Below are 12811 nucleotides of genomic sequence, written 5' to 3'. Positions count from 1 at the left end.
CTCTAAGCCAGATAGGTAGACCATGGTTTATCCATTAGTGCCTTTCAACTGTTATGTAATACTTGCTGTGCTCCTTCCTGCTGTTGAGTTTTAGGGGGCTGGATTTTTTTTTTTTTTTTGGGGGGGGGAACTCCAGCAAACAGTCTGTTAATTACACCTTGAGTACTACCCCTGGTGTGTAATCAGCAAACATATTTACCTGGGACGTAGCTATGCCTACATGGCTTCTGTATGACCTTTGTGTTGTGTGACTGTCAAAGCAAGCAAAATACAGCAAGCACCTTGGTAATGAAGATCTTCAGCAGGTCTAAGCAGGTGTCATAGCTGAGGTCTGCGAAGGTAGTCTGGTTTACACCCGATGAGGATGTAGCCTTTTGACCTTTACATTTTTATTAGCAGATCTCTGTCTTGCCAGGGTAATCTAGGGGTTCTTCTTCCAATCCTTTGTCTTCCAGGAAATGTCTGAAATAAGAATTGTTCTCTCTGGAGACAAAGAAAAGACTTTTTATCATCCAAAGCCCTGTCAGGTAACTGATTATCTGAGTGTATATGTTTGCGCTGACTTGCCTCCATCACTCACAGCACACATGAGGACAAATGCTGCTCACGATTCACTAGGGTTTCTTGCATATAACTGAAGATAACTCTGAATTTAGCTTGGTATTGCCAGATTAACTGTACTCCAATGCCCACAGCTCAGCCTAGCTAAGGTGGGGTGATATTTTGAATGTATGGAATCCTACTGATTAATTCTAGCTCGACTCGAATGAAGCTTCAGATTTTTAATTTCTCTGTCTTTGATATCAGATAAAAGAATGTTTATATTTAATTTGCTTTCCAGCCAGGACTGTGTAACTTGGATTGCCTTTTCCTCATGATTTTCGGCTTAAAATCATTTCCTTTTTTTGACTTCCCGCTGATAAACTTACAATATATGTTTGCTAGGTTTAAAAAAAAAATAAATAGCATTACAACTGTAATTCCGACTTCCTTTGAATAACACCTTCTCAGTAAAATGATGTACAAACTACCATTTATTATTTTAAAAGCATGGCTTTTTGTGAGGCTCCTGTCATAAATAGGACATTTAGTATTGGATTCATTGTTAAACCAGACGGCATGCAGAGCTGGCAGCATTTTGCAGCAAGGCACACAGCCTGTTTTATCAATGAGTTCACAAACAATCAATACAATCTTGGGAAGAAAAGCACTCCTTCTTGCCCAAATGGCAATAGAGATTCATCACAGGAGCTTTATCTATGGATATGACTATGCTTCTTTCATCTCAAGCAGCTACTAAAACAAAAACTCTTTCAAAGAGTCACATTGGCAGGTGATGACAGTGAAAGTTAAAAGGGTTGTTTGGAAGGTTTTATTTTGACTGCACTACGCTGAGAGAAAGGAATTGTGCTTTAAACAACTCATTCTGAGAAATGTCTTAGCGTCTCCAATTAATGGCAGCACAAGGTTCCACAGAAAATATAATTATAATGACAGATTCTTGTAGCTGCGACAGGAATTGTTTTCAACTAGGTTTTCCTCTCAGATGCTTTTTTTGTATGCTCAGTTTCTTACAGGTCTTCGCTTTCAAAAGGACCATAATTTATTTTTGCATCCATTATCCTGGTTACTGCTTAAAGTGGTTTCAGAACTGGTGGCATTCTTTTTGAAAGTATTAGGATCTGATACAACTTTCCCCTCTTAAATCTTGAAACCCATCTTTATTTCACATTTGCTCCTATTCATAAGACAGAAATCAGCAACAAGAGGAAAGACAAAGTAGTTTTGTCTTTAAAAGACTCAAACCACCCAGCTTTCTGTGTTTTCTTGTTCAGTTAGAAAAGATAGGATGAATTTTTAAGATTAAGCAAAATATAATTTTTCATTTGTGCTAAAAGTTTATTACTTCCCCCCCCCCCCCCCCTTTTTTTTTTCCTACTGATTAGAGACTGATATGTTTGGTTGGAATTACAGTCATCTCTACAAAATTATCACAAACTAATTTTTGGAAGGATTTTTTTTTTTTTTCCCAGCAACAAATTTTGACTGCCACTTACAGCCCTGGAACTCCTGATGCCTTTTTGCTAACTCACCTTTGGCACACTATTATTACTTATGCAGATCACTTTATTACCTCCTTAGTAAAATAGTAATAATTTCCTAGATCAGAGAAGAGTTCTGAAGAATATTTATTAAGTACGTAGAGCACAGAGAGTATGACTTCTTTGATACTAGCATAAAAATTATTTAATTATATTTATTTCTTGGTTTCTTTTTTTTTTGATTTACCCCTTAGTAACCCAGATAACAGTCAGCCTCTTGCAGTGGTAACCACTATAGTATTTATTATTCATTCCCAAACCTCCCAATTAGAGTTAGTGTTTTAATGCTCCTAATAGTTGAGCCCAGAGCAGTGCATATTCATCCATGTGTATTTGGGCTTTTAAGTCCACACAAACTTGGTGCCTCTACAGTGTTTGTGAACCATATAAAACAAGTACGGTTAAATTTTATTTTGATTCTACCACAGGTTTAAAAAGGTTCCAAAGGAGATTTTGTATAACACTGACAAATCTTTAACTATGCTCAAGTTGTATTTTTTCCTTCCATTTTTGTACCTAGTGGTACAGTATAATTGCAATCCTTCCTCTCCGGAGGATAAATCAGAAGATCATGACAGTACAATTGGAAGCAGTCAGGCATCTTCCACAGATTGATATGTTTTGCTTCACTCACTCCAGTCCCCCTGCTGCTTTCCTACTTTTATCTCCAGATTTTCTTAGTCTGATTGCTTCAGACCATACATTGTGAGTGAGTGATATCAATGGCATACTTCATGCATAGAAACCTTGTAGCAGCCAGTAAAATACAACTCCACAACATTCTTCAAATGTTTCCCCATGCCCTCTCCAGTGAAAGAAAAAATACTTATTTTAGCCACTATCTGAAGCTAGAAGTGCCAGCAATAAGATGAACATTTATCCGAAGACTGCAGAAAATTTATGAACTCCATGAACAGTAAAATTCTTTATGAAGAGAACTGTTAAAACGAATTTGTAAAACTGTATCTTTCTATGCAGAAAATTAATACCCATGGTGCATTAAGTACCAGAACAGCTTGCTTTGAATGAGGACAGGTAATCACAAGTCAAGTTAATGTTTCTTACCAAATTGCCAGTAGACAGACAATCTTAGGCAGCTGACTTCATGTTCTATGTTTGGCTCCATCAGTTACAAAATTATGTATATTAGCTTAAATAATCATGAAAATGATTGTGTATCATGTGTGCAGATTACCTGACAAAAAGAAATACACCAAGCAACAATCCTTGCTTGTTATCAATGTGGATAATGTTATCCAGCAGTGATAAACTAGATGATCATTGACTTTTAATTTAGATTGCCAGCAGTTGGTTTTGGAAGATGATCTCTTTCCCATAATTTCTACATTGTTTAATTTCTTGGTTGCTTTATTTTTCATTTCTCATAATTTGCATAACATTCCTAATTAGTAATGGCCGGGCAGCTCAGTTTGCCTAACTGAGAGGAGACAGTAGAAAAATGACAAGTATGGTCAAAAGTATGGAACATTTCAAGCAATTAAATAAGGTAGTATATTTTATCATGGAAAATATTTGAAAGATAAAAAGCTAAAGATCTCCAGAATCACCAAGTATGGAGAAAATGAACAGAAAATGATTTTTCATTTCTCTTCCAAGACAACCATTAGGGTGCTTCAAATAAATCTAGTGCATAGTTTCAAAACGAAAGAAAGCACCAAGTTTCCAGACCACATTGGGTTAAAGTGTAAAATTCCTTTTTTCTGGGAAGTTTATATAGGTCAGAGTTACAAGAGAAGAGAAAGCTAATCAGTGGCTGTTAAATATAAAGTTTACTTTTGGCTCAGGAAGACTTGGAGCTGCAAGCTGCAAGAGGATGGAAGAGTGCTCCTGGGAAGTGTGTTACAACCTGCTTGCAGGTTCGTATACTTTTCCTTTTGCCTCTATAATTGATAACTGTCAGAGGATAAATGCTAAGATCATGAAGCTTTCATCTTCCGCAGCAGAACAGTCTTATGCTCTTATACACACCTATACACTGTATTACTAAACCTTTCAACATGACCCATTAGACAGAAAAGAGTAGTCACGACACCTAAGTTAGACGTGTAAGAGAATTTGTGAAACCTGGCCATTGTGTTGTCCTGTCTAATTACCTGGCTACTGTCCTACTGCAGAAGGAGAGAGGAATCAAAATTATTGTTTCCAGACTATGAAGATCAGTATAGTTTGAATTCAATTTAGATTAGTATTAGGCAGCCCTAGCAGATAGAAAAGAAATGCACTTCTTGGTAGACCTTTAGTGAAGGATGGTTAAGAAGAGCATATACCCAGCATCACACGGTTAGGGAAAATGGAAAATAGCAGGTGTATATATTTTCTTTTTACTAAGAAGCATAATTATGCAGCTGATTCACAGCAGATTGTAGCAGAAGTGGCTCTTGCAGAGTCACTGGAGATGGAGACAGCAGGGAAGTGTTTTTTAAGAGAAAGTGAAGAAAGATAACCTTTGCTGAAAAGTCACTGAAAGTAAAAAAAAAAAAAAAAAAAAAAAGAACAAGCCACGTGACAAGTTCAGCTCATGTAAAGCAACTTTGTAAGCTGAATTGCTTTTCTATGGCATTTCATGGACATATGAATGTATCTTTAGGGATAGATTGCAGAAGATGCTAGAGAAAGTAGCACTATCTGGAATTCTCTAGTATCCATTGAAAACAGTGTTAAGATTATTTGTTTTAGTGGGAGCAGAAGCCTACTCTAGAACCATTATTGTCTGCCTAATTGGCTTTTCTGACTAAGTCTGTTAACAGTCAGTTACATCCTGTATATTTATTTGAATTAATCTATATTTTATATATATAATAGCTTATCTTAAAATATATATGTATTTTAGAAATCAAATATGCAATACTCATTAATTCTTATAATCTCATGGAGGAAAGATAAAATCCCAGATATTGTTCATTCAGTTCCTAGCATATTACAACTTATTCATTTCCAGTCACCTCTTGCAGAATAGTCTAAAATGGTCTATTCCATTTTTCAGTGTGCACTGGTCTGTTAAGATGTTAGTACTGTGAGTACTTTGAAAAATTGTAGTCCCCAGCCTGTGCTAACTTACTTGCTAAATTTACTCAGTAACATAATAAAATTGAATAAAAGATCACTCACCCATGTTAATTCTAAACAGCATATCAGAGCCAGACTAGAGCAGCGTCAATGTTGATTTGTGCTTAAGATAATGAAATTTGAAAGTCTAGAAATGATAGGGTTGTTTATAGCAAGTTCATCTCTGTAAAATAATTGCATCCAAGTTCCCATAAACATAAAAGAGAGACATTCTGTTGCAGCTGTTTGAGAGGATGGTTTGATTAAGGAATATAGATAACATTTACAGCTTTAGAAGAACTTCAAAAGACTATCAGGGAAATCAGGGAATTTTTAAAGAGAGAATAAAATTTCCGAATTTAAAAGCATTATTTTTCCTCAGACATCTAATTTAGATTATATACCAGGAGCCTATAATAAACATCCCACAAAGAAATAACAGCACACTGCACGTATTATGGTTGTTCAACACTCTATTTAAATACAATTACTGGCCTTCTGCCAGAAGCTAGGAAGCATGTCTTTCCATAGCAACAGTAAGAGAAAGGTCAGGATAGTATTTTTACACGAAAGCCTGCCCTTAAGAAGGATTCAGGATTACATTATGGATTACATGCTTTTGAAATATGGTACTTCCAAGGTAAAATTCACCTGGATCATCCCTTGTCCTCCCTTTGGGATTAATACTGAGGATTTGCAAAGCCCGCACCTGGCTCCTTGCATGCCATCCTTTCTCAGTACTTAGTCAGAATAGAGTTGCTCCAGCCGTTATTTTAGCAAGGGTGTGAATGAGAAGCAGCAACTGTTGCTTGCTAATTCACTGAGAGGATGTATTTAATTAAAAGCAATGAACTAAGCTAATCTACCTAGTTCATTTTATTGGTTATGGTCTAGTAAGTAGTCTTTTAGGTTCCAGAATGTTTAAAGGACAATGTAATGTTACTTTTTACATGTTTTTTTATTGTTATCTTTTAAAAATTTATTCAGTTCTGTTTGGCAGAAAGGCTCTCTTTTAGTATGAAAGCCAGTAGATTACTCCTAGCGATGTTTTCCTTTCTCCTATTAGGCGTTAGTGTGCTATTGTATATGATGGGTAAACTAATACCATCTGTTTTGGAGGATTAAACTTGCAAAAGCATATGCAGATGAGTCACTTTGATCATGTGAATGATTTCATTCAACTTCTATTAAATGCTTTGAATCATAATCTCCTTCAGAATCATCATCCAGAGAGAAGAAAGATATTAGTTCAATAAAACTACTAAAATGGATCAAGTAGCAGGCCTAATTGAAAGCTTTTAAAAAGTCAATATTTCTTTTGGCAACGCAATAGTTTATGAAAAATGACTTGAATATTTACTGAAGAAAAAATCCCTAAAAAGCTAAAAATTTGTTAAAAATTGACAAATTTTCACCTGATTCTAAGTAGACACATGGCGAGTTATTATTTTGGGGAGTTAGTATGCTACTCAGTTTGCTTGTGGGTATAAATATTTATGGAATCATGAGTATAAAAATCTACGTATCTAATGTGTTCATGCAAAACACTGGAGTCTGTTAGTATGAAGGCTGCCCTGAACAGTCACAACCATTCAGAAGCATAAATGCCGTTGGATTGGGCTGAGCTGGATTGGATTGGATAGCAGGATTATCATCAGGTCAAGGGATTATAAACATCACAGTTTTAATCCCCAGGGGGCTGGAGAAGCCCATGATTTTGGTCCATGGCATGGAGGCACCCTAGTACTAGCCAACAGCGCTAGGGACTCCAGCAAGTGGCTCCAGCAGTAGAACGTTAGACTCTAGCAAGTAGGTCTACTTTCCACATTTTGTTCCCTGAACCAGGATCAGTTCCAAACACAGATCATCTGTAGGCAAAGGAATGGGCATAAAAATGTACAGTAAATATATAGTCGAATTTATGAGAGTAGCAACCCTTACACTGCCCCTTCCACGTCTGCAAGAAAACAACTACTGAGAACAAAACAAATGACAAAGTAATTTTCCTTACCTAAATCAAGCTGATGTTATATTTTTGTTTCCATGCAAATTCCTTAAAAATAATAAATTCTTTCATTTATACACTTTATTTATTTATACATAACAGTTGTCTTGGAGAACAAGATCAGCTGTGGAAGGAAACACAGGAGGTGCCTCACAGAGGTATCCCTAGTGTATTTACTATATGTCACAGGAAAGGTCTGTCAACATTAACACCATTTGGAGCTGTAGTGAAGCAGACTTAGTGTGGAGCATTTTTCATGAAAGAAAGCTTTCACAGTAAAGCTGCACTATGCCTAATGCATCAACCTTTTGACCTCCTTTAGAAAATCATTTTATCCCTTCACTCTTCTGAGAATGAATCTTTTTTTTTTTTTTTTTTGAGGGACGAGAGTGGACAGGGATGTGCACGCTCTGTTTCTGTCTCAGGAAATCGCTTGAGGGCTCTGAAACAAGTCCTGAACACAGCAGCCCAAGGACTGGATATTATTAGAGTCTTGGCATGTGGAATAAGTCAAAGGATGTTGACCCTGACTGTGTCTTAGTCTGCTGGAGCAAATCACGATGGTGTGGCAACAGATTGGCTAGATACGCTTCACATCCAAATCCTTCTTTGTGCCCCAAAGTCCTGTTGATTCTTTTTGTTTGTTTTGATATATAGAAATAATTGGGAAGTATCTTTCATACTTCAATAAATGTTCAAAATTTCTAATTAATTTCTACAGTAACTTCATAATTTCTCAAGAATTGAAAATACAAAATGTGATTTGGATCAAAATCAACACTTTGTTTTAGCATTTTTTGAGTATTTTTCTCTTAGTGACATTGTTACTCATTAAAACTAGATAAAAAATGGCTTAGTTTAGAAAATGTCTAAATTAAATGTCTGACAATTTGAAATTTCTTTTGAAATGAGTACTTTATCATAATTAATTTTCCTAACTAATAGTTCTAATAGTTCTATTTTTGATGACATTTTCCAATCAAAAACAAAGATTTTACTATAAAATGTTGACAGTTCAATACTGCAGATCTAGATTCTTACTTATTTTTGTATTTTTTTTAGCATTAATGTAACCAGACTAATAATTCATCATAAATATAGTTCAAGGTGTCCACCTTCCACGTAAATCTTGGAGAGAAGGAAACTCAGAAGATTTGCAGGTGGTGGAAGTCACATAAAAAGAAACTACTTACACATCTACTCCTGAACTTCTGCAGTGTGATAATATCAAAATATACTTTATCTAACAATGGTCCCGCATACATTTAATACTGCTTAGGTTTCGAACATGCAAATTCTATATGCAGCCAAGGGGAAAATGGTCCTTTTGTTTTCTAAACCTTCTTAGGAGTTTGTTCCTGCTCACCTTGAAGAAAATGATGTCTTTGTACTCCTTTTCTCTCTCTTTCCATCTCTGCTACTGACCACTGTTATCGCCATAGTTCTTTCCAGCTAGCTCAGTTGTACTACATCACCCCATTTTGCTGATTCCTCAGTTCTACCAGCAACTTTAGAGGTGAAAGAATGAAGAGGAGCTCAGCTGATGTCTCAAGTGCATATATCTCCATGCATATGTATGTGATTCGATCAAGCCTGGGAAGATACCTCATTTAGAGAGCAGATACACATCACTTGCAAAAAATTTGTATAAAATTAAGTATCTCTGATGATTTTCTAATGATAAATCACAAAATATTGGTCATTTGTAAGATATGGAAGTTAACATGTAGATAGATACACTGAATAAATCCTCTGGATATGTGGTAGTGCTAGGAAGAAATTTTTGCATGTTGAATGAAGAAAGTTACATGTATTTTAAAAAGTTACATATATTTTAAAACATCCATGACTCTAAATATGAATATCAAAAAAGTCCATACCTACAAAATGGTGTGATACATTTTAACAGGAAGAAGTTCTAAAATAAGCTGTTTTATTATCATTTCTTTCCTTGACAGAGAGTTTGCAGACTCTGTTTTATAATATTTCTCCTGCCTCTGTCTGTAAATCCTCTAGAAGATGTATTTCAGATAACTATTTTTTCTCACAGATGCCTTGCCCTCAGTTCAGAAATTTCCTGGGACAGGATGTATGTTATTATAGCACGTAAAAATGACAGTTTGGTAGAGCAAGAAGATATTCAATTCTAAATAGAGATCCTAAATCAATTCCATAAATATAAAGACTAATAAATAATCAGAGAGGTTAGATTCAATTTTAAATGAATTCCAAAATCTTCAGCTCAAACTTTGAATCAGTTCAGTTTCACAGCTTCTGAAAAGCTGGATGTGTTTCTAACTTCAGCGGCAGTGAATAGCACTCAGTATGTCTCACTGGTACTCAAAATCTAGTGTGAGTCCATAACATTCAAAATCATCTGAAAAACTTCCCTTCGCTTTCACTAGCATTGGGTGGGGCAGAATAAGGCTACGTGTAGATTCAGGATGAATAACGCTTGACAGTCCTTGTGATTGCGCTCTTTGTAAAGAGGAAAAGTTTGAGTAGATTAATTCACAACTCAGCAAAAATAGGAAAAATAGATCAAATCTGACCTTCTTTAAAAAGATCTAATGTTTGTGCAACATCTTAGGTAAATTAGCAGGCTTTAATAGCAGCAAGCTCAAATCAGTGGGTGTTTTGCTCGAAGCTGTTGGATGAAGACTACACTGCTGGATCCAGAGCAAATAGTGCTGCCTCAGGTTTTCTTGCCCCTGCACCTGCAGAGGAAACACAGCTCTGAGTAAGCTGCTTCCACCAAATCTAAAAGATTTGGATCTCACTCAGATCTCAAAGAGAGTTACGCAGGCAGAGGAACACTTCCCTATCACACAACACAGAAGAGTGCACTGTAGCAACCTTATTCTGACATGGTTGCTAATATCCCTTGTGCCCTTGCTCCCCAAGTCACGCTGTACCAGCAAGACAAACCTTTATCCCATATTAACTGATCTAACTGTTCATATGAAATTTTCCAAAACCAGAGAAAATATATGGACTTATCTTCTCAATGAACTTGTGACCTAACCTTGCCATCTGAAGTTGCAGAATGTCTAACCTTGAGCAGAGTTCACTTTTTAATGGTTTTCTAATTGTGATTCTGAAGTAAAGATGATATAGCTGTTCTTAGCAATCATATCAAGCCCTTTTGCTATCTTACCAAGAAAAAAGTAACAGGAAAAAAAGAAAGGAGAAAAACAGATTTCTCTGTCAAACAACAGAGTTAATTATTATAAATATTGTTATTCTTAATTCACAAAACTCGACATTTAATTTAAACACACACAAACAGCAATGACAGTCTTATTTAGTAAATGTAAAGTAAAAGACTTAGGGCCTTATTCTGCAATTAGTTACACATCAAGTGCTCTGTCTCTGATTTTGATACAATTTTAATGAGAATGGTTGTAACCTAAGCTTCGTGATTAAGGTACACAAAATCAGCATTTTTTCACCCAGAAAATAGTGTGCATTCTCCGGTGTAGGCTATTCAACAATAGAGTGTTTGGCTTAGTTTAGTGAAAGAAGAGGATTTTTACATGGAGTTAGTTTAGCAAAACATGTAATATTTTGTGTAAAATCAAGTCCTAAAGTCACCTTATAATACACACATCTTGTCAGCCATCTCTTCTATCTAGTCCAACCCTCTGCGCGCAGTAAAAGCGCCAGGGATGAGTCACCCCTTCTTTCAGTATCATTGAAATTTAGCCATGCAGTGATCAGACAGAGATTTTGTCAATAGTCCCATGCTTAATAATCAGGTCCTATCTTCTAACCCTTCCATGCTCCCCTTCCTCCATCAACCTTTGGTGAACAAAGACAGCCTTAGAAATAGAGACAAAGCCTAGGTTTATATTGCTAATTAGTGTGGTGCACTAGGAGTGGATCTAGAGAACGAAACAGTTGGTACTGAGAACTAGATGTCTGTACTATACATACTTGGGTTTTACTGTGTGTCTGGTCCTCTAAATTCAACACCCGTTAGTGGCTGCAGGACAATAGGGGCCCTTTGGAGCACACCACCTGAAAGAAATCCTGTTCACATGCTCATTGCAGATGAAAGTGTGTCAAGTGGGGATGATTAGCAGATTCATTTAAAAAATATGATCCTAACCTGAACGAATATGTTAATAGAGATGCACTCAAAAAGACAATACATAAATATCCAGGATGAGTCCACTTTGCACGGCACAAAGAAAGCAGTGCAGGTGGACTGCAGATGAAGGCATCCTCAAAGCTTTTATAATCTTGTTTATAGCATGATGACTGGAAGCTGATTTCAGTTTCCAGATATGCTACTGATTTACTTCCTCCGTTGCGACCATCAGTCAGCTAACAAGTCAAGGGGAAGGCTAACGTAATAAAGTTATGGAATACTCGCCTTGTTGAATTGAGACCTAAGTTTGTCTGCCCCTTACATCTGACTTGGTATTAAATTCATATTAATGTGATGTTCTGAGTAAGAATTACACACACACACACACACACACACACACACACACAGAGGAAAATAGTCCTCTCTTTCTTAGTTTCCCATGTTTGAAACGAGACAATATTTACTTTTTCTTCCTGTCTTGTAACATCTGTGGTGCCACGGGCATACATATCTTATTCTGTACAGTCCCTAGCAAAACTGAGCAACAGTTTTGTTACTGTTCCACAAATTCAAATGAAATCAGTAAAAGATGAGGGAAAACACAAATCAACCAAATTCATTCCAGGTTAGCTTTACTGACTCCAACTGATTTAATAATATTTAGTATACATTTTTGTTTCATTAGCAATGGTCCATAAGTTCTTGGCCAACAAAGCATGCTTTTCTCAGCTTTCAGATATTTGAGGAAGCTGAGCAACCTAGAATTTCTGGTAAATATTTCTTTGTCATGTATTTCCTATTTGAGCAGAACAATAAATTTATCTAATATACACACAGGACAAAGAGCTTCAGTTTTATTATCACTAATTAGAACACCTTGTTGCAAACTGCGTTTCTGATTATAAGCTTTTATTAAAGATAAAGAGAATTGTCAGTAACACAAATTATTTTTTTATATAACCAATAAATGAGAGCATGACAGATATACAGGATATGGGAATACAATAGAGTCAAAGCACTCTAAGTTACGGGTTACAGAAGTATTTGTACGGTTATTATAAAAGTTACATCAATGATTTATTTTTAACAACTTGTCCCATCTTTCCTCAAGTAGCTGAGCTGTTAATCTAGTGCAGGCTGTAAGTCATAGAAAGTTTTTTCAATTTCTTTACTCTTGACACCCACATTTCTACAGTGCTTATTTGTTTTTTGCAGCTATCATGATGAAATTCACCTGCTGGCAGCTTTATCAAAGATTCCAAAAAGTCCTCTATCTTTATTTAATTTCAGTGAATCAGAACAATTCCCTACATTCATCATAAAAAGAATTTGACAATTTATCAATGAAATAACGTAGGTATAATTTTTCTGTAATTGAATTTGGAAGTCTTTTGACAAAATCTTTTTCTTCTAGTAGTGTCTAGCCCAACAACAGCCGAGAGATGAATGTAACAAGCATGGGCTAAATCTTCCAGTAAAGTTACACTTATATAACAACTTTAATATTAAAGAGCAACAAATATGATGTTTGTTGAAAATGATTTT

The sequence above is a fragment of the Struthio camelus genome, chromosome 2, assembly GCF_040807025.1.
Source record: "Struthio camelus isolate bStrCam1 chromosome 2, bStrCam1.hap1, whole genome shotgun sequence".
Taxonomy (NCBI): domain Eukaryota; kingdom Metazoa; phylum Chordata; class Aves; order Struthioniformes; family Struthionidae; genus Struthio; species Struthio camelus.
This window is presented reverse-complemented; position numbering follows the sequence as displayed.